The sequence below is a fragment of the Arvicola amphibius genome, chromosome 10, assembly GCF_903992535.2.
Source record: "Arvicola amphibius chromosome 10, mArvAmp1.2, whole genome shotgun sequence".
In the NCBI taxonomy this organism is placed as follows: Eukaryota; Metazoa; Chordata; class Mammalia; order Rodentia; family Cricetidae; genus Arvicola; species Arvicola amphibius.
In genome coordinates this window covers 29,863,222-29,886,977 of record NC_052056.1, presented here as the reverse complement: position 1 = coordinate 29,886,977, position 23,756 = coordinate 29,863,222, and the positions used below count along the sequence as shown (strand labels likewise).

The following is a 23,756-nucleotide window of genomic DNA, read 5'->3' as shown; positions in this document are numbered from 1 at the left end:
TAATAAAAAAAGAAAACAAACTATCTTTTTTTATTATATACACCATTCTAAGATCCCACTCCCACCCCTCCCCCTCTTTCCTCCACATACCCCCCCCACCTCACCCCATCCACTCCTTAAAGAGAATGAGGCACATTGTTTTGGGGAAGGTCCAAGCCCCCCCCCTGTTATATTATATCTAGGCTGAGCAAGATATCCATCCAAAGAGAACAGCTTACCAAAAAGCCAGTACAAGCATTAGGGATAAAACTTGGTGCCATTGTTAGTGGCCTCTCAATCTGCCCCAGCCATGTAACATCCAACTAACCTCATTCAGAGGCACTTGTTTGGTCCTATACTTGTTCCTTTCCAGTCCAACTGGTGTTGGTGAGCTCCTGTTAGCTCAGGTAGATTGTTTCAGTGGGTGTACTATCATGGTCTTGACCTTTTTGCTCTGCTGTGGGTCTCTGCCTCTGTTTCCATCAGTTGCTGAATGAAGGGTTTTGTGGTGATATTTAAAATATTCATCAGTCTGACTACAAGGCAAGGCCAGTTCAGGCACTCTCTCTTCTATTCCTTAGGGTCTTAGCTGGGGTCATCCTTGTAGAGCCAAATTTCTTGCTAACCCCATAATGGCTCCCTTAATCAAGATATCTCTTTTCTTGCTCTCATATCTCTTCTTCCTCCATCTCGACTCTCCTGTTCCCTTAAGATCTCCTCACCCCTCCCTTCTCCCTTCTTTCCCTCCCCACCCCCATGCTCCCAGTTTTGTGAGTCAATTTTGTCTATTTCTACTTTCAGGTGGATCTATATATGTTTTTCTTAGGGTTGACCTTATTAATTAGCTTCTCTAGGATCATGAACTATAGGTTCAATATTCTTTGTTTATAGCTAGTATCCATTTATGAGTACTATTGCATGGAGAGAGCTGCTTTATGTTCCCAGCCACTTAGCCCCAAAATAATTACACAGAAACTGTATTAATTAAATCACTGCTTGGCCCATTAGCTCTAGCTTCTTACTGGCTAACTCTTAAATGTTGATTTAACCCATTTCTATTAATCTGTGTATTACCATGAGGTCACAGCTTACCAGCAAAGTTTCAGTATGCCTATCTCCAGCAGCAGCTCCATGATGTCCCCTGACTCTACCCTTCTTCTCCCAGCATTCAGCCCAGCCTTTCCAGCCTACCTATGTTCTGCTTTGCTATAGGTGCAAAGCAGTTTCTTTATTCATTAATGGCAATCACAGCACACAGAGGGAACTACCATATTCAGAGTACATACCATATTCATCTTTTTGGGTCTAAGTTACCTCACTCAGGATAGTGTTTTCTAGTTCCATTCATTTGCATGCAAAATTCAAGATATCATTATTTTTTTATCACTGAGTAGTACTCTAATGTGTAAATGTGCCACATTTTCTTTATCCATTCTTTGGTTGAGGGGCATATAGGTTGTTTGCAAGTTCCAGCTATCATGAATAATGCTGTTATGAACATAGTTGAACAAATATTTTTGTAGTCTGACTGATCATCTCTTGGGTATATGCCCAAGGGTGGTATTGCTGAATCCTGAAGTAGGATATTCTCAATTTTCTGAGAAGCTGCCATACTGATTTCCAAAATGATTGTACAAGTTTGTATTTCCACCAGAAATGGAGGAGTCTTCCCCTTGCTCCACATTGTCTCTAGTATAAACTATCATTGGTGTCTTTGATCTTAGCTATTCTGACTGGTGTAAGATGGTATCTCAGAGTTGTTTTGATTTGCATTTTCCTGATGGCTAAGAATGTTGAAGATTTCTTTAAATGTCTTTCAGCCATTTGAGATTCTTCTGTTGAAAATTCTCTGTTTAGTTATATACCCCATTTTTAAATTAGGTTATTTAGAAATTTGATATCTAATTTCTTGAATCCTTTATATATTCTGGAGATCAGTCTTTTGTCTAATTTGGGGTTGGTGAAGATCTTTTCCCATTCAGTAGGCTGCCTTTTTGTTTTATTGACTGTGTCCTTTGCTTAAAAGAAGTTTCTCAGTTTCAGGAGGTCCCTTTTATTTATTGTTGCTCTCAATATCTATGTTACTGGCGTTATATTTAGGAAGGAGTCTCATGTGCCCATGAATTGAAGGCTACTTCCCATTTTCTCTTCTATCAGGTTCTGCATGGTCAAATCTATATTTAGGTCTTTAATCCATTTTGACTCAATTTTTGTGTATGGGGATAGACACAGATCTATTTTCATTCTTCTATATGTTGACAACCAGTTATGCCAGCACCATTTGTTGAAGACAAATTTCTATCGTATAATATTTTTTCCATCGTATAATTTTATCTTCGTAGTCAAATATCAGGTGTTCATAGGTGTGTGGATTAATATCTGGGTCTTTGATTTGATTCCATTTGTCAGCCTCTCTGTTTTTATGCCAATACTAATCTGTTTTCATTACCGTAGTTCTATAATAAAACTTGATGTCAGGAATGGTGATGCCTCTGGAAGTTCCTTTATTGTATAGGATTGTTTTGGCTATCCTGGGCTTTTTGTTTTTCCATATGAAGTTGATTATTGTTCTTTCGAGGTCTGTGAAGAATTGTGTTGGGACTTTGATGTGGATTGCATTGAATCTATAGATTGCTTTTGGTAGGATTGCCATTTTTATTATGTTGATCCTACCCATTTAAGAGCATGGGAGAGCTTTCCATTTTCTGGTATCTTCTGCAATTTTTTTTCTTCAAAGACTTAAAGTTCTTGTTGAAGAGGTCTTTCATTTCTTTGGTTAGAAAGAAAAATGGACAATATGTCTTCTTTTAGCTGCTCAATCTGGATGCTGGCAGCTGAACTTAGACCCTCTTCAAGTGCACAAGCACTTTCGATGCTTGAGCCTTTTCTCCTGCCTGTCTAGACCAGCTGTCATTTGAAAAAGCTAACATCTTGAAAGTTCACTCTCTGAATTGGACCCTTTAATTTTAGGTATTTTGTTGTAAGAGGCTGCTTTTTTATTTCCTGGCCACCCAGACTCCTGAAATAATCACACAGAAATCATATTATGTACAATATTGTTTGGCTAATAGCTTAAGCATAATTTGGCTAACTCATATCCTAAACTAAACCATCGCTATTAATCTGTGTATCACCGCGTGGCTGTGGCTTACTGAGTAAAGTTCTGCCCAGTGTCTGTCTCAGGTAGGTACTATATAGCTTCTCTTTGACTCTGCCTCCTTTCTTCCAGCATTAGCTTAGTTTCCCCCACCTACCTAAGTTCTGCCTTGAGCAGGCCTAAAACAGTTTCTTTATTAACCAATGGTATTCACAACATACAGAGGGGAATCCCACATTAGCATTTTATATGTATTCACCTCGCATTTCCTACAAAATATCTTACTTCACAAGTACAAAATGATGCCTTAGTCTTTCTATACCTGGGAAAGGAAATATATATTTCATAGACCTTACATAGTTTATGAGACTGATTGGTTTATTAGAAATATATTGCAGTCACTCACCATTTGAAAGTCCTCAAGTGTGCATCTCAATAAGTTGTTGCTGCAATGACTTACTGCTTTTTCTTTCATGACTGTAATTGTAAAGCAATCATGGGGTACTAGTATTCTTCAGTGTGTGTACTACCATACATATGCACACAGGCATAAATCATCAGTGGAGGAATAGATGAGTAAAGTCAAATACAATGAATAGAAGAACTAATAAAATTGAGAAAACAGGAAAAAACATTTAATGTGCTTTTTATTGGCTCACAATTTCACATGCAAGCAGTTTGGACTATATTCAAATGACTGATTTTTTTCATATAGTAATCTGAGTTTAGTGGATGCCTAGCTGTTTCAAGGGGCACTGGGGTGAATCAGCATTTCTATGACAAATACTCCACCACAGAAACCAAAGTTTCCTTCATGGTATAACACTCACTAAAAGGGATACAGCGTGTAGAAAATGTACTTCTCTGTTTTTTACTATACAAAGTGAAACACAAGATAAGTTCAGATTTGACATGTAAAAACTCAAGCATTGCCAAAGGGTTGTCATTCAGGGATTCATTGTGACTCACAGCAAATAAATATAGATAGGGATGTTATTGAAAACAAATACAAAATTAAAAATCATCTTGGGGTAACTTTCACGTAGCTTTGTCAAGAAGAAAGTATTTCCATTATAGACAGAAATTAAAATTAAACAATGATAATACAGATAATATTTTTCAAGAGACATTAATGTCTTGTTTACCTGAGAAAGTGTAGTAGGAGTTTGATCTATATTTTGTATATGCACTAACAAAAAGTGTGTGTATGTGTGTGTGAGAGAGAGAGGGAAGTGAGGGAGAGAGAAAAAGAGAAAAATGTGCATGTGTATGTGCATGCAAACTGTTATGCTTTTTTATTTAATTGTGTCCTATATTTGTATCATCATTGAATCAAAAATTATCTGATACATACCTCTGATTTGTTCCCAAAACAGCGTAATTATTTTTATTTACCTCATACCCCACTTATCAGCCTTTAGTGTTAAACTTTTTTAAATTTGTAATTTGGTACACAGGAAGTGCTAAATCACTTTGTAATTATACATTTCTATTTCTCTTATCTAGTAATATTCTTATCAAAAATATTCTTCAATGCCGTTTATATATTGAGTTTCAAAGCTTTTAATGTTTGTTCTGTAATACAGTTACTTTTCTATATGTATTCACCTCCTTGCTCAGAATTAATTACATTTCAAGTTGCTTTTATTCAAAAGAGTGATGCAACATAAAATATCTTGTGTTTTGTTTTCTGTTTTGTCATTTTCATTAGGTTTTTAAGTTTTGTACAATGTATTTTAATATTATAAATCTGCTCTCCCTATTGAAGGCTTAATCTGTGTGTGTGTGTGTTTATACTTGTTATATTGGTGGATAGGTATTAATTCTGTTTTATACATAAAGAAAGCAGCTTTACTTGATGAAGCATATTGTTATCCATGATTGCAAATTATTAGTTTATAAGTTGATATATTCAATAATAGATCAAAGTCATTACAACTTTGAGCTATTTTACATCAATTCTAAAACTTCCAATAATAAAGAATTTAATTAATTATTGATGCCTGTAAAATTCCAATAGTATAGGTCAATTCCAATAATATATTGCTTGAGATGTAGTATACTGGTAGAGCATTTATCAAGCATGCAAACAAACCATGCCCTGGCTTTGATCCCATGTACCACACAGATGCACAAACACATATGCTGTGTATCTTCATGAGCTTTTATAACAAAATTTTGTATTTCAATATGGTATATAGCATATAATCAATTAGGGTCATGGGGATACACACATCTAAATTCTGTAATTCTGGAACATGAAGCAAGGCTGCAAATTCCAGGCCAACTTGAGTTATAAAATGAGTCATTTTCACAAAAAAAAAACAAAAAAACTGAATAACAAAAAGTAGATCAACTGAACTCAGAGTATTTAATAATGCATTACTTGCTTTGTCTTAGATTCAAAATATATTTTTCTTAAACACATTATTTTTTCTCACACATCAAGATTTCTTTAAAGAGACGGGTTTCAGGCTTGATCTTCAAAGAGTTTCAATTCTCTATATATTGATATATTATAGTCATTTCTTCTAATGCATAAATAGATTTGAAATGCACTTCACTCTGAGCTAGGAAGTGAATATATATTAAAAACAACTGTTTAATAGAGCATATATTTAAAAACATTGGAACTCAATAAATAAATGACATTGAAGAATAACATTTTTTGTTAAAAACCTTATTAGATGATATAAATTAAAATGTTAAATTTCAAAGTGACTTAACATTTCTCATCTATCAAATTATAAACAAATTTGAAAAAAGCTTCCCACTAATGGTTAATAAGTAGGATATAATATAAATAAAGCAGCTTTGGGAACCAATTAGAGGTATGTATCAGATAATACTTGATTTAATAATGACATAAATATTGGACACCAGTAAAGAAAAAGTCATAACGGTTCACACATAAACACATTCAACCACACTCACACACAAATTCATATATGCACATACTCTCACATGCTCAAATACACACATGCACACACACACATGCATATACTTTCACACACTCACACTCTCAACACACACACACACACACACACACATTCTACTTTGAAATACTAGTGATCAAATTCAGGGCACTTTGTATGCTAGGTAAACACTACCATACAGTTGCAATCCAATTCAACCCAATCTCAAATGTACCCTTCTTCACAAGAATACCTCATGGATGATCCACAGTAGTAAAGCATCAAAATTTAAAGTATTAATTATTGTTTATATATACAACCCATTTTTCTTTGGTGAAGAATTTGAATAGCAGGATTTTGCATTATTATTTCTGAAAATAAAAATAAGAAAAAATAAGATAATATATATCTCAATCGATGTGGTTTGTATAAGAGTGGCCCCCATGGACTCAAACAGGTGAGGACTTGCCAAAGAAGGTGTGGCTTTGTTCGAAGTAATGAGTCACTTGAATTGGGCTTTGAGGTTTCAAAAGCCCATGCCAGTACTAGTCCCTCTGTCTCTGTCAGTCTCTGAATGAGGGTCAGGATGTCTCTCAGCTACTGCTCCAAGACCATGTTTCCTGCCATGATGATAATGAGCTAATCCTCTGAATCTTTAAACAAACATGCTATAAAATAGTTCTTTTATAAGAGTTGACTGGTTGTGGTGTCTCTTCAAAGCAATAGGACATATTTAAGACAAAAGCTGATACCTGAAGTGGGGTATTACTGTGACAGGCCTGACCATGCTGCTTGTTGTTAGAATACTGACTTTGAGACTTTGGACTATGAAGAAAATTGAACTCTTTAAGTGGGTCTTAATGGGTTAGGGCAATAACAGTGTGGAAAAGAGTGTTATTGAGGATAAAGTGGACTGCTGGGCTCAGATCAAGGGACTTCAGAGGGGGAAGAAAATTAATAGTGGCCTAGAGACCATTGTGATATTTTGACAAAGAATATGGCTGCTTTGCCTTTGTCCTAAAAGTTAGCCAAAGGCTAAATTAAAAACTTCTTAATGGAATTGGCAAAGGAGAGTCAAGACAGGCTATGATTGACTGTCATTTGGTTAATAGTGATTATTCTTAGACATATCTATAATGAAAGGGAGAGAACTGGACAAAGAGAAATGCAAAAGGTACAGTCTGAGAAGGAAAAGAAGCACCAGGAAGTGTAATAGAACTATGTTCAACGTGTAAAGGATAAAATATTTAAATAGAAGCCTAATGCTAAACAGAATAAAGGGAATGGTGACCTTAGAGAAAGACTCCACAACTAAGCTTACAACTTATGGAAAAGGAATTGAAGAAAAGCTTAAACATTTAAGGAAAACATCAAAAGCAGAAAGCTGATGCAAATACAACTGGACAATGGGAGAAAATCCCAGCCCCTTCCAGCAGCAGACGGTGACAGCTTCAGTCACATGGTTCTAGCTTTATGTAGTGGTTCTCAACCCTCCTATTGCTTCTATTCTTCAATACAGATTTTCATGTTGTGTTGACCCTTGATCATGAAATTGTGTCTTTGCTACTGTAGTTTTGCTATTGCTACGAATCATAATGTAAACATCTGACATGTAAGATATCTGATATGTATCTCTCAAAGGGGTCTCAACACAGAACCACTACTTTTTAGCATTGAGAATACAAGTAAGGGGTTGTGGGGTTGGAATGAATGTGTTTGCAGGTGTATGGGTATGGAATATGGTAATCTACGTAAGAATGGCCCACACAGGCTCATATAGATATGGCCTTATTTGAGTAGGCGTGGTTTTGTTCAAAGAAGGGTGCCTTTTGGGTTAGACTTTGAGGTTCCAAAAGTCCATGCCAAGACCAGTCACCAGTCTCTCTCTCTCTCTCTCTCTCTCTCTCTCTCTCTCTCTCTCTCTCTCTCTCTCTGCCTTAAGATCAGGATGTAGTTCTCAGCTCCTGCTTCAGAGTCTTTCTGTCTGATATGGCAATAATGAACTAAGGTTCTGAAAGTGTAAGCAAGGCCTCAATTAAATGCTTTCTTTTAGGAGAGTTGCCTTGGTCATAGAGACCCTTCATAGCAATAGAACAGTAACTAAAACAATCAGGATTAGCTTTATTATAACTTACTAATAGCACATAAAACTTAACCATGTATTCACACTTCAATACATATTAAATATTTATTTATTCTACTGTTTAAACTGTGGATCAGCAAGAAACTTTTAATTTTCCTCAAAGATTCAGGTTTAGAGGCTTCTTTAGGAAACATATTTTTATTAGGTCTCTATCATTGAAGAGGAGTCACAGTGATCTGTCATGTCTTAAAATTTGCACCAGTACGCAACATAAATGTAGTGTGGGGCTGCGGGCGGTTTCCCACCGCCCTGCTCTCGGCCACCGGCTAGCTTAAAACCCGAAATAATTACACAGAAACTTTATTCTTTTAAACACTGCCTGGCCCATTAATTCCAGCCTCTTTCTCACATCTTGCTTTAACCCATTTCTAATAATCTGTGTAGCACCACAAAGTGGTGCCTTACCAGGTAGATTCTAGCGTACGTCCATCTTGGGCTGGAGCTTCATCGCGTCTGGCATCTCTCTGAGGAGAGGCACGGTGGTCTGACTAACTTAGGAGAGGCGTGGCATCTGACTGATCCTTCTACCTCACTTCCTCTTCCTGTTCTGTCTACTCCACCCACCTAAGGGGCGGTCTATCAAATGGGCCAGGCAGTTTCTTTATTAGCCAATGAAATCAACTCAAACAGAAGACTCTCCCACATCATTTCCCCTTTTTCTGTTTAAACAATAAAAAGAAGGCTTTAACTTTAACATAGCAAAATTACATATAACAAAACAGTTATCAAGCAAGAATTATAGTTACAATATTTATATCTACTTTATCTTTTATCATAACTAAGGAAAACTATAACTATCTATCCATTCTTCAACTCCATCAAAGACTCCAGAAGGATATAATATTACCTAGGTAAACAAGAAGTAAGCTACTTCCAAAACTCTAGAAATGACAGAGACATCTCGCTGCCTGGACAGTCACCCAAAGTTCTTTTGTACTGTTGGGGCATCCATCTTCAGCCTACAGGCCCATAGTTTCCAGCAGACGTTTCCATGAAGCAGGAAATTTCAAAGGCAGTTCAGTCAGTATCTGCTGTGTCCTACAGAATGTCTTGCAGACTCTTTCATGAATCAGGAATCCCAAGAATCATCTCACCTTTAGGCAAGTTCAGCAGTCCTCTCTCTGCTGGTTCTTTGTGTTCAGTTTATGCAACAGTCCAGGCAAGAGCAGTTTCTTGCCCAAATGGCTGTCAAACTCCATAAGGATTCTCTTCGATGCCCATCTTCCTCTTGAATTAGATTGGTGCTGCCAGGAGCTGACATGTCTCATTGTCATGAAAAGCCTTAAGTTATTAAAACGTTTAAGTGGAGTATTCTGTAGTCTTTGAAAGATATTAGGAATACCTATCTAACTGAAATATATCTCTATATATCTAGAAAATCTAACTAATATGACTATAAGCTTTACTATTATCGATGATTATCCATTAACAACCTATATACATTACATTTTTAAATGACTTACACAATCACAATACCTTAATCAAGAGCAGAAATACATATACATATAACAAAATTGACCTTAAAATCCATACCAATGCAAATTATTCATATATATATCATATCCCCCTTTAAATGTAAAAGAACATTTATAAACAATATTTGGGAACATGGGCACAGTTATTTCTCTCCAAACTGCTTCCTGCTGAATGGGGACGCTGTTAATCAGATTTTTCATGGTGTAACCTGTGTACCAGGTTCATCTCAGTCATCAGTTGGGTGAAGTAATTTTCTGAAGATGTTCACAGCAACCTTTCAGGAGGGCGTGGTCTGTCATACCATATTGGGATAGAAGCAATCCAACGGGTCTCATTTTCTGTAAAAATAAAAGAAGAATCTCTTTTCCAAAGTATCATATCCTTAGATCCAAATTCTAAAGTCAAGGTATTTTCAAGATATCTTTCTTGGATTAGTTCAGCAGCATTTGTAAACAAACATCTTTTAGCAGCTGTTGCTCCTTCCTCAGCATTCAAACAATTCAAAAAGAGCATAATAGCATACAGTATCAAGATTCTTTGTGTATTTTCCATCTTTGTATGGCTTTATTTTAACCTCTATTTCCTTTATTTTTACTTTTATTTTTTTTATTTTTTGACAAGTTCTCTGTATATCTTTGTCCTGGAATAACTCTGCAGACCAGGCTGTTCCTGAACTCACAGAGATCTGTCTGCCTCTGCCTCCCCAGTGCAGGGATTAAAGGTGTGTACTACCACACCTTGAACTCACAGAGATCTATCTGTCTCTGCCTCCCAGGCACTGTGATTAAAGGCGTGTGCTACCACACCTTGAAGTCACAGAGGTCAATCTACCTTTGCCTCCCAAGTGTTGAGATTAAAGGTGTGTACTACCACACCAAACTACTTCCTTTTTTTTCTTATTTACTTTTAAGAACTTTAACCTTTAGCCTGCGTATATTTTCAATACATTGTAAACCATTTGGACATTTTCTTCGACTTTGAATCTTTCTTTTACTGTACATCTCTTTCTTTTTCTAATCACATGAGTCTTTAATTTACCAAACAATATCGGTAGGACTAAAGCCGTGACTTTGGCGGCTGGATCCAGCCCATTCCTTAGCTTTCCAGCCTCGTGGCAAAGGTACTGACTGTAGCCATGTTTATCACCACAACTCTGGTGGTTCAAGGTCCCTCCCAGCAAGCAAGCTGCAACAGTGTTAAACAAAAATCAAAAGCTCCATAGTCAGGATCCCCTGCTTAAAAGAGTCAGAGTTTCCCTTGGCAGGATGACCCAGAAAGCCGGCATTTTAAAACAGCACAACTTTTTTCCTGCTACAGCTGAAAACTGAAAAGCTTTTCATCAACACCGTTTAAGTGTTTTGTGGCAGGACCTCTTATTGAGCTGCAGGGTTTTGCAGATGAAGCTGAGTCAGGAAGCCTCTCTTAGATGAGAGCGCTTGCTCAGACCTGAGAAATTGCTGTTATCAAGAAAACATGCTTTTCTCTAGTCTTTCCCAAGCTTTCTCAGGCTTTCTGTGGATTCAGTTATCCACGTTGGGCGCCATTCCTGTAGTGATGAGCTGTGGGCTGGATTCCCGCCACCCTGCTCCTGCCATGTTTAGCTTTACATGCAAAATAACATCACACAAATTGTATTCTTTTAAACACTGCCTGGCCCATTAATTCCAGCCTCTTTCTCACATCTTGCTTTAACCCATTTCTAATAATCTGTGTAGCACCACAAAGTGGTGCCTTACCAGGTAGATTCTAGCGTACGTCCATCTTGGGCTGGAGCTTCATCGCGTCTGGCATCTCTCTGAGGAGAGGCACGGTGGTCTGACTAACTTAGGAGAGGCGTGGCATCTGACTGATCCTTCTACCTCACTTCCTCTTCCTGTTCTGTCTACTCCACCCACCTAAGGGGCGGTCTATCAAATGGGCCAGGCAGTTTCTTTATTAGCCAATGAAATCAACTCAAACAGAAGACTCTCCCACATCACATAAACTTTGTTCTTGCAAGTCATCAGTCAAGTTGTATGGCCACACTACCTTAAGCATACAGGATATTGCAAATGTGTCATTCCTATAGTGTCATATTTAGATAGAAATATGAGTCAGTAAACACACACACATACACACCACAGATACACACTGATTATGGAAAAAATATTTAAAAGAAAATAGTATTCATGCAAAACAAGGTTGAAAAATTGGAAAACTATGCTATCAAAATAATATATTTTTATATTTCCTGTATTTTGTATTTTTCAAGTATAAAATATTTAATAAGTACAATATTAATTATAGTGTTAAAATATAACTTCTAAATTTTGTTGTTTCTGGAAATGGGTTATCATTTTTCTGCAAAATTGATTGTGCTTATCAAGAAAAATATATATATTCACTCAAAGCATATCTCAAAATATCTGTGATAACAATTGCTTTTATAATCAACACATTTAAACATAGAAATTCTTATCAATTTTTCTCTCAGTATATTTTTTTCAGTAGTAACATAAAATTGATTGATTTACTGAGCATCAAGGATAATTTATTGACAGGCCTGAAAAATAGGGTTAGAAACGAACAAATTGAGAATGAATTTCACAGAAGACTAGTGTTATAAATTATACTGTTAGCAGTAACTAGGCATCAAATTTAAAAATTAATTATTATTTTTTGGAGATAAGGTCTAAAATGATTTAACATAGTTATAGGTTGAAGATATTTTTTCTTCTTTTGAGATCAAAGTAAAGTACAATGGCTAGTATCAATCATGAGTTAAGGAATGTATTATTTTAATAAAGACTAAATTGAATATTTTGTATACATGTATCAGATAACATGTTCACCCAAGTTCTAAACCTTTTGAACCACACTTTTGATTGGGCTTTTTTGTTTTAATCTTAAGAAAACTTCACACGCTTTCACAAGTGATCATAAATCCTTTGAGAACATGGTAAAGCATAATTAATTGTGAGAAACAATTCAGATTATTTTGGGAGCTTGTTGAATCACAGCATGTTCACTTTTCAAGGGAGCTCAGAGAAAATACGGTTCAGTTGGGAGTCATTATTTCTCAGTAATGTTATTGTCCAAAGATAAAATGATAGAATAAGGACAGTCCTCAGAAAGCAATGTATTGGTCACTTTGATGGTAAGGAGTATTCGTTTAATTTAAAAATAAGCCTCAAATTATTTGATAGACTTTAAGTATATTCAACTGTGAGTCAGGCATCAGGTGGTGGTGATGCACACCTTTAATCCTAGCACCCAGGAGGCAGAGGCAGGTGGACCTTTTTGAGTTCAAGGCCAATCTGGTCTAAAAGAGCTAGATCCAGGACAGGCCCCAAAGCTACAGAGAAACTCTGTGTCGAAAAACAAACAAACAAAAAGATAAGTTTTTCCTAAAACAATGCAATTCATGTCAACATAAACAATATGAGGTCAGAGTCAATTTAACTTGAAGCATTCTGAATCACCTTTCAAAACAGTTTACATCAAATTGCAGTATTTGTACAAGGGCAAAAAACATTTTTGGTGAATGCCACTTGAATACAATAGAAGAAAGTATAGAATAGTTCAGATTTGTTGCTGCCTTGTTGGGTTTTTCAAACCCTCTCTTGAACATGTGTTACTATCCCTTACAGATGGCCAGTAGGGCTTGTGCACACTAGATCATGTTGTTTCCACTGAATTGTCAGGGTTAACATGTTCAAGGCAAAAAATAAGAGACAAGTGCCAAATTTAAAATTCTCAGATTTAATCTCCTTCTAATTACTCTTCAGAACTTGACTAAAAATGAAGAGAAAATAACAAAATTCAGTCATTATGAATGATTAAAAATCTTTTCCAGGATAGAATTCTAAGATGACCCAAAAGTATGCATTTTGCTTATCTACCGGGTATTTTCAGAGGTGTGTAAATTCACACAAAGAGATATTTCTTTCAGAAGATCTGATTGCCTCTAGATACTGATAAATATTGGTCAGAAATCATATTATATGCACTAATGCTTTATCCTAATTTTCATTTTGCATTAAAAATATGCAGATAATCTACTGAATTGAAGTTTGCACATAAAACTGAAATAGCATCACTACAATCAAGAAGATATATATGTCCATCACATCCAAATAGCTCTATTTTGGAGCATAGGAACATGTAAAAGGATATCTTTTTTGTTTATGTTTTTGTTTTTGGCATGTATACACAAAGAAATTCACCCTGCTAAATCCATTTAGTGTTGCTCATATGTTTTCATTTTTTTGTTCTGAGCACTTTTTATTTAAAAATTCTCATGACACCCATTACTAAAGAATAGTGAGTCTCCCTTTCTCAGCAATTATTAATTGCCTGCCGTTCCTCATTTAGAGATGGTGCATTCACTTCCCAACAAAGAAATAACTTTCAAACTTGAGTGCAATGTTGGGGCATTGTATATTGTAATTTCTTAACAACTTTTTTTCTTTTGGGTTTCATCTTAAAAATTAGATATGTCTTATTATCACCAAAAGAGTTTAAAAACAAAAATATCACCAATTTTTGAGCCATAAGATAATAATCTAAGATATAAAAGTCAGTAGAGGACCGTCTATTTGAGAATAATAAATACAGCAAAATTTCCATGAAAACTGCCCAAGTATGTTGCACCAAATGGATTCATGAAATTCAAATATTTAAGATCTCTTCCTTGGTCCAAAACAGATTTGGTCATGTTTCTGAATATTCCAAAGAAAGCTAATTTCTAACAATAAAACTATGGTATTTTAGAAATCTTTAAATAATCTGGTATGTTACAAACCTATTATTTATGGTAAAGTTTTTGGTTACCTGACTTTTGAAACATACTAAGCATAAATACAGTCTGTTTAGCAGGACAGCTCAATGGAAGACCGCTAAAGAGAAATCATCACTTGTGTATTTTCCCACAAGGCTCTTATAAGGGTATTTATAATTGTCTGTGAAAATAACTGGAATTGAATATTTGGCATAACAAAAGAGAATGGAAATGGAAAAAAAGTTTAAGCAATTGACTACCACACATTTTGGGTTGAGTTAGCTTTCACCTTCTTGTGATCATTTACGTATCCAATATGGAATACACAAGGGCACGCTGTCAGATTCAATGCCTTAGAAATGCTGAATTACTCCATAGGAAATAACATGAAGAAATGAAAAATATTCAATATATTTTTATAGTGAAAGTAAACCTTCTACATGAAAGGCCAGAACAATTAAATAAAAACTTAAGTAAAATTTCTATAAAAGTAATTCAGTTCCTATATGTTCTGCTAGCTAATGTTCAAAAAGGACACTAATATAGATTAGAAACATACCATTTCTTTTGTTCAAATTGTGTTATAAATTTTAAGCCGAACAAATTATGACACCATTTGTATGCAGAGACTGCACTTTTGTTTCTTGATCACCCAGACCCAAATAACCACACAGAAATTATATTAATTGCAACATTGTTCAGCCAATGGCACAGCTGTTTTCCTAGTTAGCTCTACATCTTAAATTAATCCATTTCTATCAATCTATGTGCCTCCCCGAGGCTGTGGCTTACTAGCAAGGTTCTGGTGTCTTTCTCATCTGCCTGATTCCTCCATCTTTCTCACTGTATTCAGTTTAGTTTTCCTGCCTACCTGTATTCTGTTTTACCATAAGCCAAAGCAACTTCTTTATTAAGCAATGGTAATATATATTCATAACATACAGAGAGGAATCACACATCAGTATTAATATTTTAATAGAATATATATTAAGGTTGAGATGTTGACATTTAGATTTTAGTCATGTATATCTACTTTACATATAATATATACTTTGTATATTATAAATGATAAACTAAATATCAAAACAAAAGAAATATTTAAAGACTGGAATTTTATCATAAACCATAACTATGCCATGTATTCTTTTGAGAAATGTCTATATTAAAGACTTTTTGTTGTACAGTGTTGAGGACCTTCACAAAAAGCTGACAGCCTACCCTTGAGCTATATGTATGATTCAAAAGTCTTCTTTCTTTAATGTTTAGTTCTTTCCTCTCTTGAAGTATAAGGGCTACTCTATATTGTTAAATACATACAATATCTGTTACTAATGGAAGCTTCTGTACTTCTACCCTATTTAATTAAATGTACCCCTTTGAGTTTGTAAAACACATTCAAATTATTGTCCTTTTTTGTTGTTTGTATGTTGTTTTACATATTCAATTAAAGTATCAACAAGTATAAACATTGCCATATAAGCTATAAAACAGACAAGTAACAAGAAAAATCCAAATGACTGTATTATTTTCATTTTTAAAATATAAAAGTAGCAAGAGAAAGGAGGGAAAAGAGAAAAAAATAAAAAATGAAGAAGGAAGGGAAAGAAAGAAATGAGAGAGAGAGAGAGAAAGAGAGAGAGAGAGAGAGAGAGAGAGAGAGAGAGAGAGGAGAGGAGAGAGAGGAGAGGAGAGAGGAGAGAGAGAGAGAGAGAGAAATAAAAGCTAAATATTTTCTCCAGAGAACCTAGGGGAGTTGCCTAAGGAATTGGAAATGATGTTGGTAAAGTAATGGCCTGTGTCACCTCACAAGCTGTCAAATCCTAGACTGCACAAGACTAATGGCTCTCTTATAAGACTTTCTTTCAGTACTGCTCCCCAAACTCAAAGGCACAGAACTAGCTATTTAAGGGCAAAGTGATAAAAACTCTCTTACTTAGGTGGATAAGCTTTCTCAGGAGTAGCGTTTTGATTCTGAAACAAGTCACAGAGCTCATTAACAGAACCAATGGAAGCGATAATAGACTATGACTACCTTTAATTGTCCCTCTGTTGTGTTATGCATTGCAAAGCCAGATTTGGGATGAAAGTCTTGTCAGTGCTTTGATGGCAGGATTGGAGTTTTAAAGTAAGATAATCTCACACCTATAACAAGATCAGTTCTGCCTGAGGCACATGTCCTGAATCACCTTCAGAAATCTTTGTTGACCACATAAAATGCAAACAATTTAAGGTACTGATTTCTCAAACTAAGAAAGACTGCCCATCATTTAGCTTGCACAGAATTAGCTTTATTTTTCATAAACTTTGAAATAAAATATTGACTATATATACTTTAAATATCACCTTAGGTTTAAAGAATTGAAAGGTTTTAAATACTCTTTAATACAGTTTATTACTATAGCATATTACTCTATGTATACTGAAATATATTGTAGTATATTCCATATTTATGCACAGAAATATTTTAATATCAATAAAAGTATACCTAGAATTAAATAAGTATATGAATATAGAAGGTTGCTTGCTTGTTCCTGGCTGCACAGACTCGAAATAACCACACATAAACTGTATTAATTAAATCATTGCTTTGCCTATTAGCTCTAGCTTCTTATTGGCTAGCTCTTACATCATAATTCAATTCATTTCCATTATTTTATATTTTAACCACAAGGCTCATGGCCTACTGGCAAGTTTCCAGCTGGCAGCTGACATTTTTTTCCTCTGGTGGCTACCTGGCATCTCTTCGACTCCTCCTTCTTTCTCCCAGCATTCAGTTTAGTTTTCCCTGCCTAGCTCTCTTATACTCGCTCACAGGCCAAGGCAGATTCTTTACTCATTAACCAATAAAAGCAACACATATACAGAAAGACCTCCCATACCATATGAAAATAGAATTCCATATTAAATAATACTTAAAACTGCATTTGGTGTTAATATAAATTTCAGAAATTAAGATCACAAAGAATTATGTTTATTTGCACATTGTCAATTTTGAAAGCAGGATATATACTTAGGCAAGTATTTTTACTTTGTAAAGTAAAATTTGGAATTTGAAAGCATAAAATCAAGAAAAAATATAAAATATGGTCCAGAGAATTAGATTCAGCAAATGCCCAATGTATGCCCACAGGGTGTTTAAATAGCTCATCTTGTACTTGTAAATTTTCTTCTCTCTCTTTATGCCACACATGCCATGCATTAATTGTGTGCTCATAACATACATCTATCTGGACTTTTTTATTTTCTTATAAAATGACAGGAATGTAAGGCACATTTCTTTTGGGAAGGTCCAAGGCCTTCCCTACTATATCTAGACTAGGCAAGGTATCCATCAAAATAGAATAAGTTCCCCAAAAGCCAGTATATGCAGTAAGGATAAATCCTGGTGCCACTGCCAGTGGCCCCTCAGTGTGCTTCAGCCATGCAACTGTCAACCACATTCAGTGGGACTAGTTTGGTTCTATGCTTGTTCTTTCCCAGTCTGGCTGGAGTTGGTGAGCTCACATTAGCTTAGGTAGACTGAGTGGGTGTACCCATCATGGCCTTGACCTCTTTGCTCATATTCTCATTTCTCCCACTCTTCAGCTGAACTTTGGGAGCTCAGTCCAGTGCTCTGATGTGGGTCTCTGCCTCTGTTTCCATCAGTTGCTGGATGAAGGTTCTATAGTGATATTTAAGATATTTATCAGTCTGACTATAAGGCAAGTCAAGTTCGGGCCCACCTCTTCTCTTTTGCTTAGGTTTTTAGCTGGAGTCATCCTTGTGGATTCCTGGGAATTTCTTTAGAGCCAGGTTTCTTAAGGCAATGTGCCTTACTCTGAGGAGTGGATGGGTGTGGGTTGGGAGGGTATATTGAAGGAATGGGAGGAGGAGAGTGAGTGGGAACTTGGGTTGTATGTATAATGGAAAAAGATAGTTTGTTTTCTTTTTAAAAAATAATAAAAAAGAAAAAAGTGATAAGAATGGATAATTTTTTAATTTTCAGATATCTAATTAAAATGTTGATGAGAATTTTCTTAATGAAATAAATAATAATTATGTATATATACATATGTGCTTATTCTTATTACTTTTTATAACAGAATACAGAGCATTAAAATAATGGAAAAAATTAATAGGCAGATGCTAACAGTTCATCACCTCTGGAGAAGTCTGGCCAGTAATGGGAAGATGATGACTATTCAGAAACTTTACCAACTTTCTGCAATCTCTTTACTCTTGCTCTAATCTTTAAAATGCAGGCTAATGAACCAAAACAACCTAAATGAAACTTAATTATAGCAAATTAGATAAGGGTCAAAGCATTAGCATATAATTTGCTTTATTTCTCGCCCTTCTTCTCCCTCTCCATTCCCCCATACATACATACACACACATACACACATATATATGTGTGTTTGTGTATATATAGTGTATATATATATTCATATACACACACATGCACACATTTTTCTAACTTTATTTCCACAATTTCTTCTGAAGAAATGTTTTGAGAAATTTAAATAAGAACCGTTATTGTCAAGAGTAACAATTAAACTACTCAATCACTTTTATCTACAGTGACTTAAAACACATAGTGGGACTGAGTTCATTACCTGTTAATTACATTACAGTATAACAATTACAGTTCATTACAGTGTTAACAATGCTCTGATGGAGATGTGTGGACAGATATCACTGGTGAAATCCGACTTTAAACTCATATTCCATAGGCCAATTCAATTGATCTGATATTCCATTAGTGATATGAAACTTAAAGAAAAAAAAAGTCCATAATTTTCTTCTTGTAACTTACTCAAGGCTTTTATTTATTACCTTACTCAGTACACTGAAGCACAATGAAACAGACACAAAGCAGGTTTAATAGCACACAATGTAAACTCACAAAGTGGTAACTGTGGGAGATTTATGTGTGACCTCCATAAAAATCAATCATCTGGTTTCACTGAGAAAGACAAATTTAATACTATCTGCTAAAATCCATGACCCTACATAATTCTATTTAAACATTTAAGAAAGGTTATTTTCCCCAAACCTGTTTGGCATACCAATCATTTAAAGTAGCATCATAAGGGATACTTTCCTAGACTGGTAAACTATCAAGGCTCAGAACTTGCAGGAGTATAGACCTTTATGGTTTTCCTCAAGTGGTTACTTGTCATCTTTAATGGAATATTATATTTATATAGCTTCCAAAGTGAATTTTATAAATTATAACCACTCCTAGAAGAAAACAAAACCATAGGGCTATAATCATTCTTGCAATGTTATTTAGTGAATCATTGCATCTCAAGAAATTACTATTGTGTCTAAATAAGCTCAACCAGATAGATATTTATGATAGTCTTGACTCTAATGAAATGTCATTAATTGTATATTAATGTAAAGACAAAGCTTGAATTTGTTTCAAATCAAAATAACTGAGATATATGAAAATTCACTGCATCAAGGTGTCTTCATCAACATCTGTAAAATTTTGAGACTAGTTCAGAATCTTTAAATTACCTCACACATCCATTCTCTGATAGCATTTTCTTTCTTTTTTGGGGGGTTTTCGAGACAGGGTTTCTCTCTAGCTGTGGAGCCTGTCCTGGAACTAGCTCTTGTAGACCAGGCTGGTCTCGAACTCAGAGATCTGTCTGCCTCTGCCTCCCGAGTGCTGGGATTAAAGGCGTGTGCCACCACCACCCAGCTGATAGCATTTTCATATAGTGGTTGAATTGATCACCTTCTAGTCAGCGCTACTTCTCCCACCTTTTTCCCAAGGTTTGAAGAAACATATTTGGATTACAGGGTCAACACCAAATTTTCTCAGTACTCAACACTATCTATACAGATTGCTCACTATACTGACCTGATATGTAAGCTTAATTCTGCATCAGAGTGTATTTATTACTATCATGTCAGGCAACAAACAGTTCCCCCAGAAATGATATCTACATAAAATTCTCATCAGTTAGTCAGTGGTGAAGAAATGTTCCAATTAGTTTAATATTTTCTTGGGTAATGTGTGTGTGTTTGTGTGTTCACAAATGTGTGCTTGGGAGTCCAGAGGTCAGAGTTGGAATTCTTCCTTTATCTCTTCCACATTTTTATTTGAAAAGAGATTTCTTACTGAACCCAGAACCCACAAATTAGCTATTTTGAATTACTAGAGTTCCATAAACACATAACTTTGCTTACTTTTTATGTGGCTGATGGCTCTCCAAACTCAGGTCCTCATGTTTCTGTAGCAGGATTTTTACTACTTGATGTCTATAGTTTTGATATTACATCTGTCTCTACCACAGCCAAAATGTGGAAATGAGGAAGATTGATTTCCTAAAAGTTATTAAGATGGTTGCATAGATGATGAGGGAAGATACTTTATCCATACATTAATCTACTGATAAATTTAGGACATAATGAACTATGAGACAGAACTTAGATGGAGAAATTGGTCCTTCCTGATATGGCTTTGAAGGGTATATCTTGTTTTTGGACCACCTCCCTCCTTTATGGCCTCAGCTCATACTCTACCCTACCATCCTCTGCCATCTCTAACATGTTGCTTTTCCCGCTCAACAGCAAAAGAGCCATGGATTGACACAGTGAAATAGTGAGTCTAAACAGGTCTTCTTTTAAGGGTTTTTTTTTTTTTTGCTGCCTTTCTCATTTTTTTCTATTTTTCAATTCTTCTACCATCAGTTTCTCAAAGTCAGTTTAGAAAAAGAAAGCATTTGGATGAAAATCTTTTTGGCTATTTCACCCACTTCTCTGTAACCTGGAATGGCTGGTATATCTCAGTTCTAACCAATGAGGTGAGGCTTAAATACCACACTGATGAAGAGAATAGCAAGAGGGAAAAATGACTATTCCATTTATCTGGTTCCCTTCTCTAAATTCTTTTGTTTTTTTCTTCTTCACAAATGGACACAAATGGACCCCTGTCAGCCCATAGGTATGACAGGCAACATGCTCAGCTTTATATAAAGAACACAAGACTTGAAAAATGAGGAAAAAACTTCATGTTTGCAAGAAAAGTAAAATAACATAATTATTTAAAATTTTATATATTGACTTTTTCCTTTTTTATTGATTTTTTTGAGCTCTACATTTTTCTCTGCTTCCCTCCCTGCCTCTTCCCTCCCCTTCAACCCTCCTCAAAGATCCGCATGCTCTCAATTTACTCAGGAAATTTTGTGTTTTTCTACTTCCCATTTAGATTAGATCTATGTATGTCTCTCTTAGTGTCCTCATTGTTGTCTAAGTTCTCTGGGATTCTGATTTGTAAGATGGCTTTCATTGCTTTATGTTTAAAGACCACTTTAAAGTGAGTGCATGTGATAATTGTCTTTCTTTGTCTGGGTTACCTCACTCAAAATAATGTTTCTAGCTCCATCCATTTTCCTGCAAAATTCAAGATATCATTTTTTTCTGCTGCGTAGTACTCCATTGTGAAAATGTACCACATTTTTTTCATCCTTTCTTCAGTCGAGGGACATTTAGGTTGTTTCCAGGTTCTGGCTATGACAAACAATGATGCTATGAACATAATTGAGCGCATGTCCTTGTGACATGATTGAGCATCCTTTGGATATATACCAAAAAAGTGGTATTACTGGGTCTTGAGGAAGGTTGTTTCCTAATTTCCTGAGAAGTTGCCACACTGACATCCAAAGGGGCTATACCAGCTTACATTTTTACCAGCAATGCAGGAGTGCTCCCTTTCCTCCTTAACCTCTCCAGCATAAGTTGTTGTCAATGTTTTTGATCTTGGCCATTCTTACAAGTGTAAGATGGAATTTTAGAGTTGTTTTGATTTGCATTCTCTGATGACTAAGGATATTGAACATTTCCTTAAGTGTCTTTTAGCCATTTTAGATTACTCTGTTGAGAGTTCTCTGTTTAAGACTTTACTAGATTTTTTTATTGGATTATTTTTTCTTTTGATGACCAATTTCTTGGGTTCTTTGTATATTTTAGAGATCAGACCTCTGTCTGATGTGGGGTTAGTGAAGCCCTTTTCTCATTCTGTAGTCTGTAATTTTGTCATGTTGATGGTGTCCTTTGCTTTACAGACACTTTACAGTTTCAGGAGGTCCCATTTATTAATTGTTTCTTTCAGTGTCTGTGCTACTGGGGTTATATTTAGGAAGTGGTCTCCTGTGCCAATGCATTAGTGTACTTCCCACTTTCTCTTCTATAAGGTTCAGTGTGACTGACTTTATGTTGATGACTTTGATCCATCTGGACTTGAGTTTTGTGCTTGATGATAGATATGGGTCCATTTTTATACATCTACATGTTGATATCCAGTTATGATAGCACCATTTGTTAAATATGCTTTATTTTTTATATTTGATATGTTTTGCAACACATCAGAACAATCATCTACCACGATCAAGTAGACTTCAGCCCAGATATGCAGGGATGGTTCAACATACAAATATCTCTCAATGTAATCCACCATATAAACAAACTGAAAAATAAAAATCACATGATCATCTCATTAGATTCTAAAAAGCTTTCGACAAAATACAACATTCCTTCATGATAAAGGTCTTGGAGAGAACAGGAATACAAGGAACATACCTAGACATAATAAAAGCAATATACAGCAAGTCAACAGCTAACATTAAACTAACTAGAGAGAAAGTCCCAGCGATTCCACTGAAATCAGGAGCAAGACAAGGTTGTTCACTCTCTCCATATCTATTCAACAGAGTTCTTGAGGCCTTAGCTAGAGAAACAAGACACCAAAAGGAGATAAAGGGGATACAAATAAGAAAAGAAGAAGTCAAACTCTCACTGTTTGCTGATGATATGATAGTTTACATAAGTGATTCCAAAAATTCTACCAAGGAACTTCTACACCTCATAAACACTTTCAGTAATGTACCAGAATACAAGATTGACTCACAAAAATCAGTAGCCCTCCTGTACACAGATGATAAAAGGGCTGGGAAAGAAATCAGAGAAACAACAACCTTCACAATAGCCACAAATAGCATAAAATATCTTGGAGTAACTCTAACCAAACAAGTGGAGATCTTTTATGACAAGAACTTTAAATATTTGAAGAAAGAAACTGAAGAAGACACCAGAAAGTGGAAAGATCTCCTGTGCTCTTGGGTAGGCAGAATTAACATAGTAAAAATGGCAATGTTACTAAAAGCAATCTACAGATTCCATTCAATGCCCATCAAAATCACAGTAAAATTCTTCACAGACCTCAAAAGATGGTACTCAACTTCATATGGAAAAGCAAAAAACCCAGGATAGACAAAACAATCCTGTACAATATATTAAATTTTTATTCCTACTGCATGAACTAATAAAGATTATTCTCTAGATGGAAACAACTTTATATTAAATGGGAAAGAATTCTCATTGAATAATATACAG

General features: G+C 35.4%; 1 pseudogene; it reads right to left on the bottom strand.

Moving 5' to 3' along the window:
* The window catches only part of LOC119824211, an 85,481-nt pseudogene that overhangs the window by 19,981 nt on the left and 41,744 nt on the right, over nucleotides 1-23,756 (bottom strand).